Genomic DNA, 21,561 nt, shown 5'->3' with positions numbered 1-21,561 from the left:
CAATTCCAGTGAATAGATGTATTCTTCCATCAATTATATTCTGTCAAATTGGCATTTATAATTTGAAACCTGCTTTTCAAAAAAATTTCTAGCAGGCTCTTGTAAACAAGAAAAAGAGTGGAGCTGAATATTAATATTCCTTAATTTGCTTATTTCTTGTGGTGCCTTCTTTTAAGAAATGAATGTTTCATTTTCTTCTTTTTATACAGCATAAACTGGGTTAAGTTCATTCCATTTATCAACTGGTCGATTTATTTGGTATTAGAAACAGTATTCACAAATTAACAAAATTACATTACTGTCTATAACCTGTAGCAGTTACCTGTGGCATACTGAAGCAGGACTCCTTGTTGATAGCTGTAAAATTATGCTTTGTCTTATTTAAAGAAGACTGCTTTCATCAAAGCAATCTTGAGTTTAAGGTACAATAACTATTATGAAAGCTTTTCAGAGCCACATGCAGAAATGACTGGAGCTGAAGTAACAGATGCCTGCCGATTTCTGAGATTAAAGAAATTTAATTGTGTGTTTTTGTGGTGGGTTAACTGTAGCAAAGGACCAAACTCCTACCCAGCTACTCACTCCCCCCTCCTCAGGGGACAGAGGGCGAAAATAGGAAAAGCAAGAACAAGAAAGCTCATGGGTCAAGATAAAGACAGGAGGATTGCTTACCAGTTATTGCATGCAAACCAGACTTAATTTGGTGAAAATTAATCTAATTTATTGCCAGTTAAAATAGATGTGGGTAGTGAGAAACAAAGACAGATATTACAACACTTTTCCTCCCCCTTTTCCCATGCTCAACTTCACTCTTTTGCACCTGACTCCTCTGCCCTGTCCTGGAGGGGCACAGGTGAGAATGGGGGTCTGTATTACAGTCAGTATACAGTGGTTTTCTCTTTGCCATTCATAGAACAGGTTGGGTTGGAAGGGACCATCAAAGGTCACCTAGTCCAACCCCCTGCAGTGAGCAGGGACATCTTCAGCTAGATCAGTTTGCTCAGAGCCCTGTCCAACCTGACCTTGAACATTTCTGGGGATGGGGTATCTACCACCTCTCTGGGCAACCTGTTCCAGTGTTTCACCACTCTCATTGTAAAAACTTTCTTTCTTATATCTAGTCTAAATCTAACCTCTTTTAGTCTAAAACTATTACCCCTTGTCCTGTCGCAGCAGGCCCTACTAAAATGTTTGTCCCCATCTTTCTTATAAACCCACTTTAAGTACTGAAAGGTTGCAAGATGCCTTCCTTTCCTGATTTCTTACACCTGAGGACTGAGAGCTTTTGGGCTTTATGGAAAGCATCCTTAAAGATCTGCCAGCTCTGTTCTGCTCGCTTGCCTCCGAGGGCAGTTTCCCAGGTGGTCCTATTGACTAATTCCTTGAACAGCTGAAAGTTTCCTTTCCTAAAATTCAGGGTCCCAACTTTACTTTTTATCTGACCCATACACCTCAGGACTGCGAACTCCACCATGGTTTGATCACTGCAGCCCAGGCTGCCTCTAATCATGACATCATCAATTAGCTCACTTGCATCGATGACCATCAGGTCCAGTCTGGTGTCCCCTCTGGTAGGGCTATTACCTGGCTTAAGAAGTTATCGTCAATGCATTCCAGGAGTCCTCTGGATGGCCTACAGCTTGCTGTACTACTTTTCCAGCATATATTGGGATGGTTGAAGTCTCCCAGCAGGATGAGAGCCTGCAAGCACTATGGCTCCTGTAGCTGGAGTAAGAATCCCTTCATTGGGCAGCCTGTAGTAGACACCAGCCACAAGGTTCTGTTGCCTTGGTCTCTAATTCTTACCCATAAGCTTTTAACCTGCTTGTGGCTGTTCTTCAGAGACAGCTCTTCACACTCCATCCATTTTGTGATGTAGAGGGCAACCCCTCCACCCCTCCTTCCTCACCTGTCCTTTCTGAACAGCTTGTCACTATCGATAGCTGCACTCCAGTCATGGATTCACCTGACCAAGTGTCAGTGATGGCAGCTAGGCCATAGCTTTCTAGCACCATGATGGCTTCCAGCTCCTCCTGTTTGTTGCCCATGCTGCATGCATTGGTGTAGAGGCACTTCAGCTGGGCTGTCAGCTGTGTCACCTTCTTAAAGGAACACCCTTAAATTCCTTCCTTCTCCTGCTTTTTCTATGACCTGGCATGAGTTCTCCACAAGCTGGAGTTCCCGTCAGTAAAATCTTTTCCGACATGGGCTTTTCCCCAGGCTGCTCAAGCACCATGGAACACCTCTTCCTCCTCCTTTTCTGACCTTGCTGTTTCCTCTGCTGTTTCTCACTCTTTGTGTCCCTTCTTCCTGTGCCTATCCAGCATTTTTTGTGTTTTCTTAAATATCTTTTCACAGAAGCACCACGAACAACTTTGCTGATAGGTGCAACTTTGACCTGTTGTGAATCTGTGCTGAGCCAGCTAGGAAGGGTGGCATTTAGCACAGAGCAGCCCCTGACCTCTTCCCACAGAGACCACCTCTGCAACTCCCCTTATACAGCAACCTTGCATTTACACCAAATACAGCTTCTTATTCTTTGCCTTCCTTTAGTACCGAAATACCAGTAACCAGTAAATAACCTTATTCTTTGCCTTCCTTTAGTACCAAAATACCAATAACCAGTAAATAATATGTAAGAATGGGAACTGTGTATCAGAGTAATCTCAGTATTATACATGGTATGGCTAAGACTCTTGAACGATAAAGGCAGTCACTCGGAACTGGCATTAAGAGACTCCCCAGTTCCTGTTCTCCCTTTCTCTGTGGATAAAGACTTGGTATGATGCTCCTTTTCAAAAGTGGGACCCAACAAGCTGAGGTCAGTTCCCAGCTCTACCAGTTCATTTCCTTAGCAGGCTGTCACTATGTCAGTAATCTGTTTCCATCCCACAGACTCAGCTGTGGAATTCTTTGAGGAGGTCAGGGAGACTGTACTGTCACAGACACAGTCATAGCTCTCACTGTCTTCAAGGAGAAATACGATAGCAAAACCCAGCGAAGCAAGGCCTGCTTCTCACAGGCCTGATGAACTGTTCTCTGTTCCCCCAGCCCACCCGGCTATTGGACACTAATCACGTCCTAGTCTTGTACATGCACTGGGAGCTTATTGCGCTTCTAAACTTCCCAGCTCGGTACAGATCGCAGGGAAATGCTGTGGACTTTCTGAGCACAGATGGGCTGTTCAGTTTGCCATTGCAGGAGTGGCACCTAACAGGCCACATGCTCTGGCCACCTGGGCATCCCCATGTCATAATTAACATCCTGCTTGCCCTGCTTAACACAAACAGAACAGTTGAAAAGGAATTTGAGGCTAGGTGGGTGGTGATTAATTAAATCTAAACTTTCTAACTAAACTACACTTTCAATGAAGAGTTTAGAGATTGTGAATATTCTCCCCGTTTCCTTTAAGTCATTTTTTAAAAAAAGGCCAAAATCAGAACTGCCAGCAAGGTACAAACTACAAACACTACAGGGAAATAGTTTTGAGAGGTTATAAGACACTTGGGCTATTGTAGTTAAACTGAAAAAATGAAATACCCTAGATTTAGCTTTCAATATAAATGAAAATTGTCTGAAGTACATGAACTACTAGATAATGAATACAGAAATCTGCAGTCTGCTATTACCAGCAATTTTCAGAAAGGAAAACTTTTATGGAAAAGGCTCCAATTTATCCAAGAGTTGTCGGATATTAGATTGTGCCTGACACTCAACCAATATGAACTTTTACAGCTCTACTGAAGTCAGCATTGTCTAGAAAAGATTAAAATCTGACTGATTATTTCTAGTTAGCTGGAGTTTTTCTACATTGGAAATGCTCAAAAATCGTCTGCACTAATGACATGCTCATTAAATCATCTAATGATATTAACAATAACAGTGGTGTTGGTGATTGGGGTAAATGAAGAAACATTCTCAATGGCATCCAAACCTAAATTATTCCCTCTTCTTTTTAAAACTGTGCAATTTGTAATGCCTGTTTTTTATCAAATTCATCTCTGTTAATAAGATCTATAATTATGAAGCAGGAAGGCATAACAAGATTGGCTGATTATAATGCAGGGAGCATAGATGGATGAGTACTAATTCCCCAGAGGATGAAGCTCTCTGGTGATGGCGCTAGCATGCTTAGGGCTGCTAGACTGCTATTTCTAAACATCTTTATTTTGAAGGAATTGTGTTCATTGGAAGTTATTAGTTTGAAATGCTCAAAAGCTTTTATTGTAGCTGCTGTTTGCTTTCTTTTTGGTATTAATTTCTGTCTGCAGCAGAAGTATCACAATCTAGTAACAGATACTCTCTGTTGGTGGAACAGCTCCGATTCTATGGCTGCAATCTGTCTACTCAATCCTGCAAGTATTTAATAATGCAACTGTTTAGATTTGTTTCAACATGGTCGTTTACTTGGATAAGCAAGGCTTTGCTACATCTTCTGATCTGGTGGGTGACGTAAAGTAAATTTTTCAGTTCTCTCTGTCTTAATTTCTCTATGTGTAAAACTGAGATTGTGTTACAGATCTTCAGTCTGTCTTACTTAGGATTCCCAGAATGTATCCCAGATGCATTGAGTTGAGGATTGGGATAAACAGCAACATCTTGTATTTTGGATGTTGTCCTCAGTTCTGAACCAAAGTCTAGCTGATGGGAAGCTGGCAACCTGCTTCTCTCACCCTGCTTCTTAAGGCACATACCTCTTTCAAATTCTCTTCCTGCCCATCTCCTTAGCAACATCCCAACATTCAAATGAAGATGTAGTATCTATAGCTTATTTGGGGGTTGCTGACTTTCCTATTCTGAAAAAACATTGCGTAATTTATTCTCTCTTCCTCCTCACTGCTATGTGGAGGTCTTTGCATTTTAATGTTAAAAAAGTTGTCTATGGTGTTTTGAAGGGCTGACTAGTATGATGACGAACTCAAACAGATGGCTGTACTTGCTTAGTGGAAGATGCCAAGTACACAGCATGTGAAACTCCACAATCAGTGGACTTCTAAATGAGAATTTTGAAAGAATGTGAGCCCCAGGTCAGGGAGAGGTTAGTGATATCAAACCCCACTAGATGAGGTTATGTCTTAGGGTAACAGATCAAAGAGAACAGGAATATAATGCACTTCCATGTTTTATCTGTCACTACCTGCTGAAGTTAAAGGTGACTGCTCAGGTAGCTTCAAGAAAGCAGCCTCAAAGCCAGTAAACTTAGGAACTGGTGGAAAAGAAAGTAATACCTGGTACATTGCCTCTCTCCATTCTAAAGGCACAAGGTAAAGTGCTTTCCTCTTCTTAGTGTGTTGTCAATAGGTCTGTTGATTCCCATGGACTTAGCAGGTAGATACTGAACGATCAGTTAGTGTGGGACTTGTGGGATGGTTCAGAGCAGGGCCACTGAGCCAGACGTTGTACAAAGATGGTATAGTAGACTTTTTAGCTGGTGATCTCACGCTTTAAACAGAAAAAAAAAAAAAAAGTAAGTATGAGAAGGAAGTAGTACAGTTTATTGCAAGCCAAGGTGTGGCTGCAGATGACATGACATTTTTACAATACAGAGGAGATTTTTCAATTAATCTTCCAGGTTATATTATCCTAGGAGGATTGTAAGAAGGAAGATGAGTGAAGAGAGAGAGGAGGATTAGGAGCTGGGGGGAAAAAGATGAAGTGTGTGAATTAAGGATATTAAAGAAAGAATTTTGTTTGAACCAGTCAGCAGTATACACGAATAACAATATCCAGAGCAGAAACTCTGGTGAAGAACATGACTTTTGGAATTCCCTACTGCAACATCTCCCGGGGATGTTTCTTGTTTGCAACTGAGCAGGAGCTTGTACAGCTAAGTTTGAGAGAGGATAAGGTCTGAAAAGAGAACATGACCATGATCCAGAAGTATAAATACATTCATAAAACAAAACAAAAGGAAAGGCTCAGTGCCATAAAAAATTAGAGGAATAAGAAGGAAAATAATAAAAAATGTTCTTCCTCTTTCAGGTAAGATTAACAGAGGCATAAAGAGTTAACAAGGTTATTACAGTGCTTTTCTATTAGTCCCATGTGGAGGCAAAGGCTGCAGTATGATTGCATCTCTGATTACACACTTGAAAATCCACAGATGTAGAGTAAAAACTAGGCACAGACAAAATAAACACTGTTAAAGTAGGAGAAGGTCTGAAAAAGAACATGTAGGGATTGGAAGAACATCTAAATAGATGATTACTTTTTCTTTGTATGAGACATCCTTCCTGAACACTTGAACAAGTATGATTTAAAAGCAGGTATAGCAGAGTTTCAAAATCTTGGCCAATACATTTAGAGATTAACCTTCACAGGGAGTTTGCCAACTTGAAATTTAGGCATTGTAAGAACATGTGCAGGTTTGGCCACTACAATTTTCTTCAGATCTCACTGTGAATAGTGACTATTAGACTTGTATGTTCCATATCATGTATTTTTCTCTCCCTGCTTTGTTGGAGTCACAGAAAGAGAGCAAAGTGACTACCCAAGGGAAAACAAAACACAAGCTTACCCTCAGCACTCCAAATTTCATAAAATAAATATCCTAGAAGCTCTAGATGCTTTCAAGAGTGAGAGGGTAAGTAACTTTACCCATGTGAATATTCTGTTATAGAAAATTTGGAGGGCCTGGTTTTGCAAGAGTAGGCAACGGAATGTTGCTTTTTTGTTTTTTTTTCTTTTCTTTTCTTTTTTCTTTACTAGTCTTTTAATATGGAGTTTATTCTAACTTATTTTAAGTCAATTTTCTCATTAACCTGAGGTACTTCAGTTGTTTATGGAGACATGGATACCACATATTTGTTTAATCTAGGCTACTATGTTTTCCTCTACCACAGAGCAGCTGTAAAGCAAAGAAGTTTTAAAAGCCTATTGTAAACAGGGCACTACTTTTAATATCAATAGCAGAAAGAAAAAAAATCTGAAATGAGTGTGATTTTAAAAGTTTTAAAATTACAGCTGGGTATATTTTAACCTTCCAGGGTGGGATTCATGTCTTTCTATTGCAAGATTTTATCATCTCTTACAGATTTGTTTTGAAAAAAGAACAGGGAGTCAGGTTCATGGAAGTACTTCACTGCTTATGGTATTTCCCTGGCTGTGTGAGCTGCAATGCAGAATTCCAAGCTGTCTAGGTTTACACAGCATTGAGAGAACTGAGCTGAGCTGAAAGTAATTCCTTGGATCTTTGAGCCCTGCAAAGCCAAAGGAGTAGAAATATGATGTCCTGCTGAATTCTGTTACAAAGAGGCTGTGACAGTAACCATCAGGAAGAAGAGCTTTAAACAAAACACTGAAATAGTGAAATGCCTACCCCGCACAGCACAGCATGAGGCAGAGGTACCTGGCCTGGCTCTGAGCAGCCACTGTGTTCCCTCAGAGTACAGGCAGAGAACAGCAACAGGAATATTCGTGGTGTGCTTTGGCCTAAGTGGAGCTGGGCGTTTAGAAGGCTGTACTGTGGCTACTTTCACCTCCAAACTGGTTATCTCTCTCTGCCATAACACTACGTTGTGCGTACTCAAGTCCTAAGTAAATTAGTTTTTCTATACTGCAGTTTCTCCTGGGGGAAGCAGTAAGAACGTACAGTTAAATATCTAGAAGTGAATAGTCACAGATACAAAATTATCCTCCCCATTGCAAAGTTCACAAGTTTCAGAATTGCTTTGTATATTTTGAGTTAGGTCAGGTTTTTGCTTTTCTGTGGGTTGCATGCCAAAGAAATGACCTTTGAGTGGCTTCACACCAGTGGGCTATTTGTGACACAAAGCAGTATTATAGCTAGCCCTGGATACATCAAAGGAGATGGCTTTGCTATTGCCAGGTATTAGGGATTCCTTCCTTTTATTTTAACTACCTATGCCTCCCTGCCCTCAGTTTATAATCTAGTCTTTTCTTCAATTATTGTGACCTGGTTTTAATTCATTTCTTCCTGGTGGGTGCATTCATTTGTCCAGGGTTCATCACTAAGAGGCTGTTGTTAAACATGATATTGAAGCCTTTAACACAAAAGGTTCTCTGTGTCTTCAAAACTGCAAGATGTTGGACATACAAGGATGAGGGAAATCATAGCACATTGTTTAGAGGCAAATAGATATGAGGAAGTCTGCCTATGGTAGAACCAGTCTGGGAAGCAATGTTGGACTATTTTGGCCCTTCTATGTCTCTCATTTAATCTCTATTTCACCAACTATTCTATCAACTATTAGAGCTGGGGAAAGTATGGGAAAGGTTTTTGAAACAAACAGAGCACCACAGGAAAAAAATGGTTCAAATCTCCTAAGAGGATTTTTTAGACAAGAGAATTTCTATTGGTGGAAGCTTGTGAATGCACACAGCCATCTTTAAGGAAAATGCTGCTGAATAGCAGCTAATAAATTGAGCTAAATCATGTTTTTTAATATCCATATTACTAGGGGTAGAGTACTACATCCAAAGACTGAAAATGTTTACTGAGAACTGATTAGTCTCCTTTTTGCAAGAAAAATACTTTCCTCTTATAGTAGGGTACAAATCCTGATTTCCATTGGTTTACTCCATCTTTTTTTTTAATGACATTTTACAAAATCATCCAGATTTTGTCATAGATGAAGATTCCATGCATCATTTTCTGCATAATCTGATTCTGTTCAACTGGCTTTGAATCTGTGTCAAAATTTTCTGACAAAATATTACATGTCAAAGGGCTTTCAAACGTCAAGAGACTAAGATGTTTTGTTATCTTTTCATCTGTGGAAAATGTACTTAATGAAATCCAATAGAGCTACTTTTTGAAACATAAATTCTTTTTAGCCCAAGTAAAAGTTTCACCATCTGTTACAGCTTCATGAAATTCTCATAAAATATCCATGATGACAAATTATTTCATATACATAATGGACTTGTGATTTCTCTGTCTGAACTTGTCTTTTTAAAGCTCCTAAATGAATTACTAAGCTTGCTACAAAGTGTAATGGTAGTGCAATGTCAGTTCAAAAAACCCCAGTTAGGTGTTCTTTTTTGTAAGTGACATTAGTCTTTAAAATGCAATACAGCTAGCACTACAATTTTTAAAATGACTTCCCCTCTGTAGGGGCTTATTAACTAATTACATATTAATATTAGCAGGATGATCAAGTTTTATGTAGCTTTCTAGCTTCCTGAAGATATATTTGATTGACATAATTGGGCTTTTAGTTATAGAACAGCATCTGATTCCCATCTCAATTATGTCAGTGTAAATCCAGAGTATTGTATGTTTTTCTGTTTAGACTCTGGCCTATGAAAATGGTCTGTAATCTAAAGGCCCTGTAATGTTTGATTTTAGTCCAGAATATGTAAGAACTTCTACTGTATTATTACTGTTATTACTATTATTATTATGTGAAAGGTGCTTATTATTGTTATGAAGTAAAAGGCAAACAAGAAGAATAAGGGAGAAAAATGTCATTGGCTTTTTAGAGGTTTAAAATACTGTACAAATTATTATCAGAGGTAGTATGGGAGGGAAGGTGTGGTGAAAAACACAACTTTATATTTCTGTTTCAACATTGATTATCAGTATATGTATACTGAATCAATGTTTTATCAGTATATGTATACTAAATCGATGTTTTAATGTAGTTCTATTTTCCTTTTCCCTCACTGAAACCCCTGATTTTTAGAATGAGAGATCAGTCTGGCAGGAATGCATATTTAACATTAAGGAAAAAATGGAGATAGAATAAAATGTAATGTCACGATCAGCAAGTTTGTGGTGGGTAGCTTCCTACATCAGTCCTTAGAGAATACCTTTACAAGAATTAGTCCTAAATCCGGATGCCATTGCATTTTAATCAGTTTAGCATGCCAACTCAAATGCCCTTTAACAACACTTTAACAAGTACTGTATTTATAATACAGCTTGCTCCCTTTGAGGTTTTCCCCGCATGTACTAATTTGACACATTGGCTGAAAGCTTCATTTATTTCAGAAACTAAAAAATGGCTGCAATCGTCAATTTATTTTTGGAAAAGTACTTGTTTGATGATTTCAGAAAAGGCATTTCTCCTGTCTTCTTGCCAGAGGCAGGCAAAGTTTATGCAAATGACAATTTGAATGCTGGCTGTGAGTTAGTAATGGGGTGGGGGCTACCAGCTTCGAGAAAAATAACTGGAGGGCATTAGTAATATAAGAATCTACAAAAAAGAAAATGCCAGTTATTACTGTGTTCTTGCCTGAAGAACTTAAGCGCCATTAATATTTTATAGATAGAATTATTCTTTATTCTGCCCATTGTAATTGGCAAACACAAATATCAACAATCTAACAATTATATATTTAAATTGCTAAGCTGGTTTTTGCTTTGGGTTCTAGAAAATGGCATATAATCATAACCAGACATTATTTGTCTGTCTGTCTCAGGCAGTCCATCTGAGTCACCAAAAAAGTGAAGCAAAAGCAAAGTGTCACATACAAGCTTTTACCACAGTGGCTGCCAGGGCAGCTTTTTCTAAGTTTGGCTTTGTGCTGTAGCAGAAGATATGTATGTTTTCCCCACAATTGTGGAATTGCATTAATGACCCAGTTCTGAAGTACTTGTTCGGTATCAATGACTGAAGTGGAGTTTTGCCTGGAGACTGAAAAAGATTTTTATTACTTAGTCAAACACCAAGTGTTGGATGTTAAAATGCAGTTAGCCGAACTGTGAGAATAACCAGAAATAACTTACCTATGCTGGAAAACTTATTTTAAATTCCTCCTGATGTTTTTGTTCTCTCTCCTTAAAATGAGGACAAAGTAAAGTTTCTGCAAATATCCACTCTCTTCAACAACATAATGAAGACAAGAATTAATTAAGGATAATTAGGCCAATGTGAGGCATAGTGGAGACACATGTTCGCCAATTAGAAAATGAACTTTAAGTCAGGTATCGGGTATCTGCTTGCTGATAAGAATAGAGAGGCCTCATAAATGCATAACTAATAATCTTTGTAGCATCACAAAATACCACCATGTTACTGTGATCAAACATCATATGGTTGTATGGCATCTTGAAGAATATTAAGTATATATTTTTCTAAATGAAGTAGCATTTATCAACAACAATATCACTCCTCATTCCAGAGAGGATAATGGCATTAAAGTGGACATTATTGAGGTGTTATTATGAAATATTTGTTTATGTTTGTTTCTGTAAAGAAAAAAGTTTGGAAAAACTCAGGGGACAAAGGTATATCACACTGTGCAAGAACTGCTTCATTACTTCTCAGTGCCAGTTTGCACCCTCCATTTGGTCTGATCATTTTCTGGCCTGATCAACAGAGGAGCAGAACTACAAAACATTTCCACATTGGGTGGGATTAATGGAGACAAACCACAAATCCTGTCTTTGCTTGCTGGGTCAAACCTGAGATCATACGTAAAGGTTGCAGGTTATTTGTGGGTGGATAGGGAGCTGTTTTGCAGAGGTGTATGTTACGTGGTAGTAGGGCAGCACAGATTTTTCTTTCAACTTTATTAATCACTGTTACGTGCTGGCATCACAAGTTCTCAGAATGCCTACAGTTCTTATGCTTTTTAGGTGTTGAACAGTACAGATCTTGCTAGCTGACCGATCTCACAGTCATAGGATTATTTATCTTAAAAATCTATCTATTAAATTTTGAATGGAATGGAACTGAACAGAACTAAGTTGAACAGTGCCAGCTCTTTCTGAAGGTAAATAAACCATCATAGCCAAATTACTGAAGACTGTACTCATACCTGAACGTTCTTGTTGTGGCACATGAAACCACTCAAAAACATCAAATGGATCCGTTTCTGAGTCACACTTCCCTTAGGTTTCGAAATTAACAGTGAAATGTACTTATCCAATGTAAAAAATAGCTCCCACAAACTACTTTATTACAAAATAATGCAGGAAAATAATTCCCCACAATTACAATAAAGTCAAACAGAAATGGAGACAGCTTTGCATTGGAGCCTAAGTCTTCTGAGTCTCAAACTTTGCTTAATCTTACCTTTTCACTCCCCTGCTCTTTCTGCCATTCAAGAAGGTAAGCAGCTTTGGTGGTTCATGAGAGAAGAAGCTGTCATCCTCCTAGCACTCTAAGACAGAGATTTGCCTTGGAGTCTGTGCAAGAATTAATCAGAGAATGACAGACACTTACATATTTACTTGTTGTATATCCAACAAAGGCTGGAATATCTGGTGCCTGAGCTAGTTAATTCAGAAATAGGTTGAGGATTCATGGCAGCAAACTGCATTTTATAAAGATACCCTAATCGTTAGGAAAAATAGTATCTTTATAGGGAGGTCAGGAATTCTGTTATGTGCGGATACTCCAGAAGTAAATAGTAAGTAAGTAAGCCCAAGGATGCACTCTAGGAATGTTCCTAGTGCCTTCCAGCCACCAATGAGCATTGATCCTTGGAACCAGGTTACAGGTAAACTTCAGTAGTAGCTTCCAGATGCGTACACTGCGGACTATCACATCTCAACAGTCACCATTTGTCCCTTTAGATCTGCTCCTATTGCACCTCACTGTTTGCTAATATACTAACTAATGTGTAGGGTACTAGCCACTTAATACCAGCTTCAGGAAGAAAAGGGCTCATGAACAGCAGTGTGGCAGAAAACCTGCCATCATGCATAGTGTTGTAAGGTGGGCATTGGAATAATGGCTTCCCAATATTATATTCCCAGTGAAATGGTATCGAAGGAACATCAACTGACTGAAGTGAATACAAAAACTGGACTGCATTTTTTTTTTCCAATTTGTTCCATTTATTCTTAGCTGCTGGTTTTGTGAATTATAACATGGAGTATTTTGTCCAGATGCACATTGCTCTATGATTTCCTGTGATGAAGCAGTTCATTGAATCCTTTTGTTATGGTCACAGGTTTTGTTGTCAAGTTCTTTTAGGGTAATATCACAATCATCTTGCCATATGAGCTCCCTTTAATGCTGTGCTTGCTTGTATCCTAAATGTCCATGCATAATAGCCTATTACTGGTGGCTGTAATAATAACAAAGTCTTTTTTTATGAGATATTGCACTTGTTTTTTTCTTCCGTCAGCATTACTCCCCTCCTTTTCTACATCCACCCCCACCCCCCAAAACACTGTGTGTGGGGTTTTTTTTAATGGATCTGTCAGTAGAATTCTCTTTTTTTTTTCCAAGACTGAGCTCTGCAGCAATAAAATTGCCAGGATCTTGTTGGTCTGTCTTATCTCCAGTGTAATTTGTTTGCCATGTAGTCTAAATAATGTTCCTGATGTGCTTTCAGAAATCTGATCATGCATTTTTATATTCACTTTAGGGGAGCCAAGAGCATAGCTCCAAGGTTTCAAGAAAATTTGGATTCAGGTTTTATGTGACTGATTTTTCTTTCAGCTGCAGTACTTCTAATTTCACAGAGCAGAGAATCAGGTCTTGAAGCTAGGGACCGCTTCTAAATATGATGACTTTATGTTGCATTAGACATAAAAGATATAGTAAATATTGCACCAAAGTGCTGAAGTTTCAGGATAGAACTGCAATGTAGAATAAATATTTCCATGTGTTCTGTATTTTACTTCTACTTTTCATTTATGATAAAACAATTGTTGCACTTTTAGTTAGTATGATCTAAATAATCTCTTTATTGACCAAAATGTGTATTGCTTTTCTTAATTGCATAGACAATATCTGCAAGCCTGTCTCCTTTGCATAAGAAGATTACATAGTAGTGGGTTTAGCTTTCTTTTGGGTAGATGATAACTTACACCACTCTGACAATGTTAAGGGTCTTAGTATAATTCAAGCAAATATGGAAATATTAGAGTATTCACCTGCTGGTCTGTGCAGGTGTAGTGAATATTGTAGACATAAATTGGCTATGCTAATACATTTTGTTAATTTCATCACCATGGCCTATTAAAGTAAAGCCTTACATGTCTTCTGCTAAAGAATTTGGCTTGTTTTGTTCTTAAAAGAAAGGAATGTTAGGGAAATACCTGCACCTAATCTTCACTGATCTTTTATCTAACTGCTGCTTTGATTCTTTTATATCACTGTTTCCCTGAATCAGTTTTTTTCTTAGTCAAGCACATGAACTTTCTAGTGCTGGTAAGAAAGCACTGGGTCTTGCACTAGCCATTTCACAATCAGGTGATTTCTTCTCACTGTCAAGATGTCTGGGAGAAATGGCATCTTGTATTGAAATGAGTATCTAGTCTTAATTACTTGATGTAGCTATTGCAGCACAGAAATATTTATTTCAGAAACTCTTACATTTCTCAATAATATGGAATCATCTTGAAGAATCATGTGCTTGCATCTTGTGAATGTACCAGTTTCCATTTTTAAGGTTGCCACTGGTTACTTCTAGCAGCTTTTGGCTGTTCTACTGACACCTCTGTCAGGACCTGGAGCTGTGTTCTCTTACCTCTTCCCAGCACCCTGTATCTGTCTTCTGAATGGAGGCTACCACACCTTCCTGCCCAGAGCAGGGGTCACATAGCTTTTCCAGCACCCCACTCCCCCCCACCCCCCCTTTGGTCATTCCCAGTGCTTTCCCCTGTGCATCACCCTTTATAAGCCAGTTTCCCCACCTTTCTTCTCTGACCCTTCTAACCATGAAGCAAAACATGCAGTAAGCTTTTGCAAGCACCTTTTGGAAGTCTGACTTGAAGTTTGGTCTTGTGCAGTGAGTTATCTCAGGCATCTTCCTATCCTCAACACAGTATGTGCGTTGTGGCAGAAACATGCTCCTTTGGTAACTTCCAGGTATTAGATGTCACACATGAAGTTTTTCAGCACTCAGCACCTATGTATGTATCCTGTGTGTCAAAAGATTTCCTGGGCAGTTATCAGCAGCCTGTGACTGTCAGTGTTAATCCACTGTTAAACAACCAAAGGCTTGTTATGGTGAAAGTATCGTCTAGGAATTTGCATTTGTCTGGTGACTGGTATTTAGCCAAACCAGTCACATCTCTTATTGAGATGTTCATTGGGATGTGGGGTGTCTCCCTAGAGAAATACAATGTAAAATGAAATATAGTTACATAATGAAGCTCCGGCAGCATTTATTTTTCAGCAAATTCTTGCACATTAGTATTAGAAGCAACATGTGTTTAAATATGTAAGGTCCTGAAAGCACATTGCCAATTTGGTGATAAAGCCAATGATTCAAATGTGTTCTTCTGTACTGACAGTAAACAGGGAAACTGAAATAATTTAGGAGTTGGAAGTCTTGTACTGTCATAACAAAGAAAAGAGTCTTCTGGTGTGATTGGAAAGTACCTATGGAGGCAAAGATAGTACCAACCTTTCCTGGCAAGTGATAAATACAGAATCATAGAAGGGTTGAGGTTGGCAGGGACCTCTGGAGGTCATCTGGTCCAACTCCCCTGCTCTAGCAGGACCATCTAAAGCAAGATGCCTTGGACCAGTCCATGTGTCTTTTGACTGTCTCCAGGGAGGGAGATTCCACAACTTCCTCGGCAGCCTGTGGCAGCGCTCAGTCACCCTCACAGTGAAGTGCTTCCTGATGTTCAGAGGGAACCTCCTGTGTTCTAGTTTGTGCCCGTTGCCTCTGGTCCTGTCACTGGGCACCACTGAGGAGAGCCTGGCTCTGTCTTCTTTACGTCCTCCTTTCAGGTATTTAAATACATGGATAAGATCCTCCTTGAGCCTTGTCTTCTCTAGATGAAACAGTCCCAGCTCTCTCAGCCTTTCTTCATAGGAGAGACGCTCCAGTCCCTTAATCATCTTTGTGGCCCTTCACCAGACTCTCTCCAGTACATCCATATATCTCTCTTTTACTGGGGAGCCCAGAACTGGACACAGCATTCCAGGTGTGGCCTCGCCAGTGCCCAGCAGAGGGGAAGCAACGATCACCCCCTTCGACCTGCTGGCAATGTTCCTCTGTATGCAGCCCAGGACACCATCAGCCTTTGTTGCCACAAGGGCACATTGCTGGTTCGTGGTCAACTTTGTGTCCACCAGGACCCCCATCTCCTTTTCTGCCAAGCTGCTTTCCAGCTGATTGACATCCAGCATATACTGGTACACGGGGTTGTTCCTCCCCAGGTGCAGGACTTGGCAATTCCCCGTGGTGAACTTCATGAGGTTCCTGTCAGCTCATTCCTACAGCCTGTTGAGGTCCCTCTGGGTGGCAGCACTACCCTCTGGTGTAGGAGCCACTCCTACCAGTTTGGTGTCATCAGCAAACTTGCTGAGGGTACACTGTGCCCCATCATCCACATCACTAATGAAGATGTTAAGCAGGACTGGGTCCAGTATCGACCCCTGGGGCACACTGTTAATTACTGACCTCCAAGTGGACTTCATGCCACTGATGAGCAGCCTCTGGGATCAGGATCTCTCATGGCTACAAAGGTGTCCCAGTAAGGCCAGGGATGTGGTGGAAAAGGAGATGAGCAACTGCATTGTTTTGTAATATTCACCTCAAACCAGAGAAACTGATTTGTAGATTAATCTTTTTTCTTAAGTAAGATGCCTCCCATTTTTAGATGAAAGTATCCCCACCACCTTCTGTACGATTCCTCATGGCACTTGAAACATACTTGGGACTGTCTCAGACAGGCTGGAGAGCCTTGTATGCTGATGCAGGTCACCAGTATTGCCAGTTTCTAACACATGGTGGAGACTGTCACAACACTGGGTAGAATTTAACAAAAAAATCTTTCAAGTACTTACAAAACCCCTAACTCTGTGGAAACAGTGCTTGCTTTGAAACGCAGGAGGAAATTTCTCTTTTTAAAGGAATGATTTTTGTAGCTTTGACTTGTAACTTTTGATAGTGTGGAGGTGGCACCCAATTAAACCTCTATCCTACCAGATGAACCATATTGCTGCAAAACCTCTGCTTGTCACTGATGGGCAAGTAGAGCCTTTGTATTCTAGCAGCAATGTGTTTCCAGTTTTTCCCCATGTACAAATGCCCTTTGTGCCTTTTAAAGTTTTTTGTATAGCCTCCCGAGGAATATCCTTTGGGCAAACCTGTTAAATTTAACAACAGTTACCCTGTAGTAACACAAATCAACATAAAAATTGCAACAATTGTGCAAGAGGAAAATAGTTGTTTAATAAAGAAAAAAAGATTCTTTTCCCATGTATAATATGAATCAGTAAACCAGTCCATAATATTTGTGGTTCTGTCTAGGGCATCAAAGCCTTCCTTTCTTTCCCCTTGACAGGTAATTGCAGGAAAATAGCCACCTCTATGAAACAGGCCAGATGCACATCCCTGTAGTCAGTCTAGTTTCCTAAAGGTAGACCTATTTCATCCTAATGACTTAAGTGAGTACATTTCTGCTGAAGAACTGGAAAATGTTCTTTCCTCTCAACTAGCAGAACGAAATAACTCTTTCTGATGTCTCTAATTCCAGCTGCTCTCATCACTAATCCAATTAGAAAAGGAATCCTGCATCTGTGATGGTGGATTAAATTCTTTTGTCTGTGCTGTAACTTTGAGGAGGACTTGTGCTCCCAAATCATCTAAGTGCTGTTACAAATGCCACGCTACTCACACATCCCTGCTGGAGAGGACCTGTGTTCCTGAACAGCCTTATTTGCCAATTTGGGTTTGTGAGTGAGAGACATAATGATTCACAGCAGCTGCTATAGAGTGAATACAGATTATTGATAGAATCGTTACTATATCAAATATCAGGTCTGGTGGTTGGTTTGGGTTTTTTTTTTTTCAGATGATGTGAAGAATTTGGGGAATTATTATAATTTATTTACCACAGAATATGTTTCAGCACTGGTTTGACAAAATGTATCAGACAGTTGTATATGTGGGCTTCTGGCCCAGCTTCCTTGTGGAATAACTCATACCAGCTTATTTCTGTGTCTTGTTTTTCTGCTCTATGTGGATCGTTTATATAATGCTGTGGTGTTTGACATGTATAGCAGTTTTCCTTCTCCTGTTAAATTAAGGTTAACAGTACTACCATTTATGCTGTAAATTATAGTCCCTTCTGTAGCATTTTTGTGTATCCAGAACAGATGGGAGCTTGCTTTCAAAACTCTTACAAATTGTTTGTTTACGTTATATTGCCATCCCTTCATCTCCATAATAGTAGTACTTCCAGAATTTCATTTTTGTGCTGCAGACTGTTTCCACCCCTCCTCTCTCTGTTTTGGAGAAACCGTCATGCTGATACAGATAGTCTGAAGGTCTATACTAAAAACATGGGAAAAGGATACTGTACCATTTTGAAAGTGTTCAAGAATCTCCATGATGTTCTCCAATGACTAGGACCTTGTGATTGTATAACATGCATAGATACATGCACTTGGTATGACCATTGCTACAGGAGTAGAATCATGTTATTCTTACTTCTCCTTTACTGTTGTTCATCGCTTTCTTCCCACATTCTCTTAGGAGTGGTTTAATGCATCCGTCCTGAGGAGGGCCATTCTCTGTCTGTTCTGCATTCACTTGTTTATTCCCATGACCCACGTAGGAATGGCTAAAAAAAGTGAAGTAGAAAATTCTCAGCCAATAAAAGACCTGAGGAAGTGCAATGACATTTCGAAAGTACCTTCTGGTCTAAATATTATGAGATTGATTGCATTCCCTGGTTTTTACTTCCTGCTTGTGCTGATGAGTTGATATTTGGAGGACCAAAGGCTAATGTTTCTCCTGCATCAGTTTTGTTTTCCTGTGTGGAAATTCCTGCCATTTTTGTTTATATACTTGCTTTCCTATCCTTATACCCTGTTCTAGTCCCTGCCATAAGGAAATGGAGAGAAAGCTTACATCTCATTTGCTATTCACAACATGGATATCAGAAAGGCCATTAGGCAAAATGAAGAGAGTTCTTAGAAAAAGTAGTCCATACCAAACAATTTTCCCTAATCTAAAATATGTTTGGAACCATTCTGAAGGGTGGAGGAAAAAGTCAGAGAATACTGTCTCATTATTTTCCAGCCTCTCTGGCCATTGGATTTTTATACGTCCCAAAAGCTGGGAAAGTCAACAATACATAACTGGTTGCACTGCAGAAAACTCAACAATCACTTAATGGTTTTGCATTCTGGAAACAAACACATAAAAAACTAGTTCCTTCCTGAAGACTTCCAGCTCTCATAAACATGTGTTTGATCCAAATAAACCAAACTACCCTGAAGTGCCTACTGGCTTATGAGATATTGTGTTATAACGTGATAAAATTGCAAGCAGAGGAAAAAACACATGATGGTATGAATGATAAAAAGTGAGCCTGCTGGGTCTTCAGTAGAGATGATCCTGCACAGTGGTATGTCTGTGTCTCTGTTGAGCTCTTCCAGCCAATGAACTGTCCATGTTTATCAGCGTTCATAACTTCATGTTGGTAGATACTCTCTGTGAACCCATCAAAGATGCTGAATCATGCTTCTCGAGGAGGGAGGGGAGATAGGGGTGTAGAACTGAAATGACAAACAAAAATTATTATTGTGAAGACATGACTGAAGAATTATATGGTAACTGATGCCACTGAATTAAGACAGCTTTACATCAGAACCAAACACAAGCACTAGAAACATCCTGTGAGCATTTTGCAAATGCTTATATAGAGTCCTCATCTATAAGACTTGTTCTCAGCCTAATTATGCAAACATGCACAGATCCTTGTTAAACTCTGGTAATTCTAATGGCCCTTATCAGTGTCTTACTCATTCTTCCATAAAAGAAAAGACTTCAGGGCAAAAATACTCCCAGAGAATACACAGGATTCCTATAAAAATAAAAAATGTAAGTAAAATCACAAGTTTTAGGTTCTAAGTACATTTCTGATGCAGACTTCGTGGCAAAGCTGCATACCTTTGCCTCAGAGTTTCTATGGCATCTCAGAAAACCTCGATCTACAAACACAAATTCTCTTTGCTATTTTGAATCGGTATCAAAATACAAACTCCATTTTGGATTCTGAGCATTGAGTATATTACAACTTCACCTTTACTGATGTAGGCTAGGAATCGCAGGAAAAAAAATGGTGCCTTGCAGAAAGCCATCAGTGAAAGTTTTTTAGGCTTTGAAGCTTAATTATTCAAATCAGAATATTTGACTATTTGTACAGGCAAAACATTTTCTTGAGTCTATTTTAGGTTGGTTGATGGGCAAGAATCACCGTGGAAGCTGTGAGGAGGGGTCAGGGAGGCTACCTGATTTCAGGACAGGAAATTTATGAATGAAAATGCCTGTTAGTGCAGGGGTTGGATCCTGAGGAGTGGCTGCTCAGGAAGATGGTGGAGAGAGTTTTGCTTTTTTGCAGAACAGGGTTTCCCACTTGTATTTTTTTTACTTACTGTGGCTCGGTGATTCATGCCCATACACATTGTCCTTCTTCTGATGAGCAGAGTAGTCTTTAGAAAAAAAGCATGTTGAAATTTAAGAAGGACAGGACAGTGGTTCCTAACTCATCAGGACAGTTGCCTCACCAGGCGCTGGCTGGAGCAGCTCCTGGTCTTTGGGAGCCGTTGAACTTGCCTTGCTCTCCTTCAGGGAGCTCCTGAAGAGTTGCCTTCTCACACCGTGCGAGCCAAGACTCCTCTCCTGCTTTCCCCAAGGCTTGCTCTCTTGCAGATTGTAATTCTTCTGTGTTTCTATGACGATAAACATTGTCTTTAAAACAAAATGAGCAAAACAAGTTAAGACAAGCTCCTCTCAGTTGCCACATAGATTTTTCCCCCAGTCATAGGCACACTTTATGTCAGCTCACAGCTGTGAGTGGTTTTGCTGTAATCAGCCCTGTGTAGGCTTTGAGTTACGTAGTACAAAACACTTCTAAATGCTTAGATACTGCCTACCTGCAAACAACATATGACAGGCTTTTTATGCTGGCAGTGTGTGGTATATATTAGATAGAAACTCAAACAGCGTATGTTTCTTTGTTACCGGAGAGTTTTAACGGAGCATTTGATGTATAGTTACTTCTTTACATTGACTGTGTTATTTCTGTGAGGGCCCTGAGGGTGATCCAGCCTCCCCTGGGGCTTCCCTGCACCCTGCCCATGGCCCTGGCGTTCTGTTCAGCCCAGCCCCAGCAGTCCCTGCCCCAGCGACACAATCAGTGCAGGTATGTCAGTAAATTGCTTGGGCTGTAAAAGCACTGTCCCACAAAAGTCTCTGCATTTATTTCAGTTCTCATCGGTATGTTTACAAAGCTCTGCAAAACTGGCTTTGCCCTTTTCACTGGTTACATCTATTCGCCTGAATGGCAGGGCATGCCATTCCCATGGTGGTTAAACTGCTTTTGAATTTACAGTGCAGCAAACTGGGGACCAGACCACTTTTTAATTTGTTTTAAAATCTTTGCATTATAAGAAAGACATGATTGTCTTCTGCAAGGCAGAAAGGGGATGCATACGAATGTATTTGTAAAGCAGGGCATCTCACATTTTCAGGTTACAAACCACATATTAACAGAGAGGATATTTCCTGTCACAGACCCATGTCATCCATGTGTCAACTATGGCAATGGGTGATGATGTGATAAACTAAGACTAGAAGACAAATACATTTACCTCTTTTTATATAAAAAGTGTCTCTGTCTCATTTGTCTAAAGGAAGATGAGTAGGGATATTTTATTTTTTATT

At 39.7% G+C, this 21,561-nt stretch overlaps 1 protein-coding gene across 2 annotated transcripts in view; it reads left to right on the top strand.

The window, feature by feature from the left end:
- The window catches only part of LOC308061563 (uncharacterized protein), a 161,123-nt gene that overhangs the window by 13,074 nt on the left and 126,488 nt on the right, over positions 1-21,561 (top strand). For both annotated transcript variants that reach the window (XM_080381729.1, XM_080381730.1), the window contains exon 1: positions 1-21,561. This exon is cut by the window's left edge and continues 13,074 nt beyond it; it is cut by the window's right edge. The gene's annotated coding sequence lies outside the window, so the exon portion shown is untranslated.

The sequence above is a fragment of the Falco punctatus genome (assembly GCF_963210335.1).
Source record: "Falco punctatus genome assembly, chromosome: 3".
NCBI classification, from domain to species: Eukaryota; Metazoa; Chordata; class Aves; order Falconiformes; family Falconidae; genus Falco; species Falco punctatus.
The sequence above is the reverse complement of the archived record's forward strand: the minus strand, read 5'-3'. Positions and strand labels throughout refer to the sequence as shown.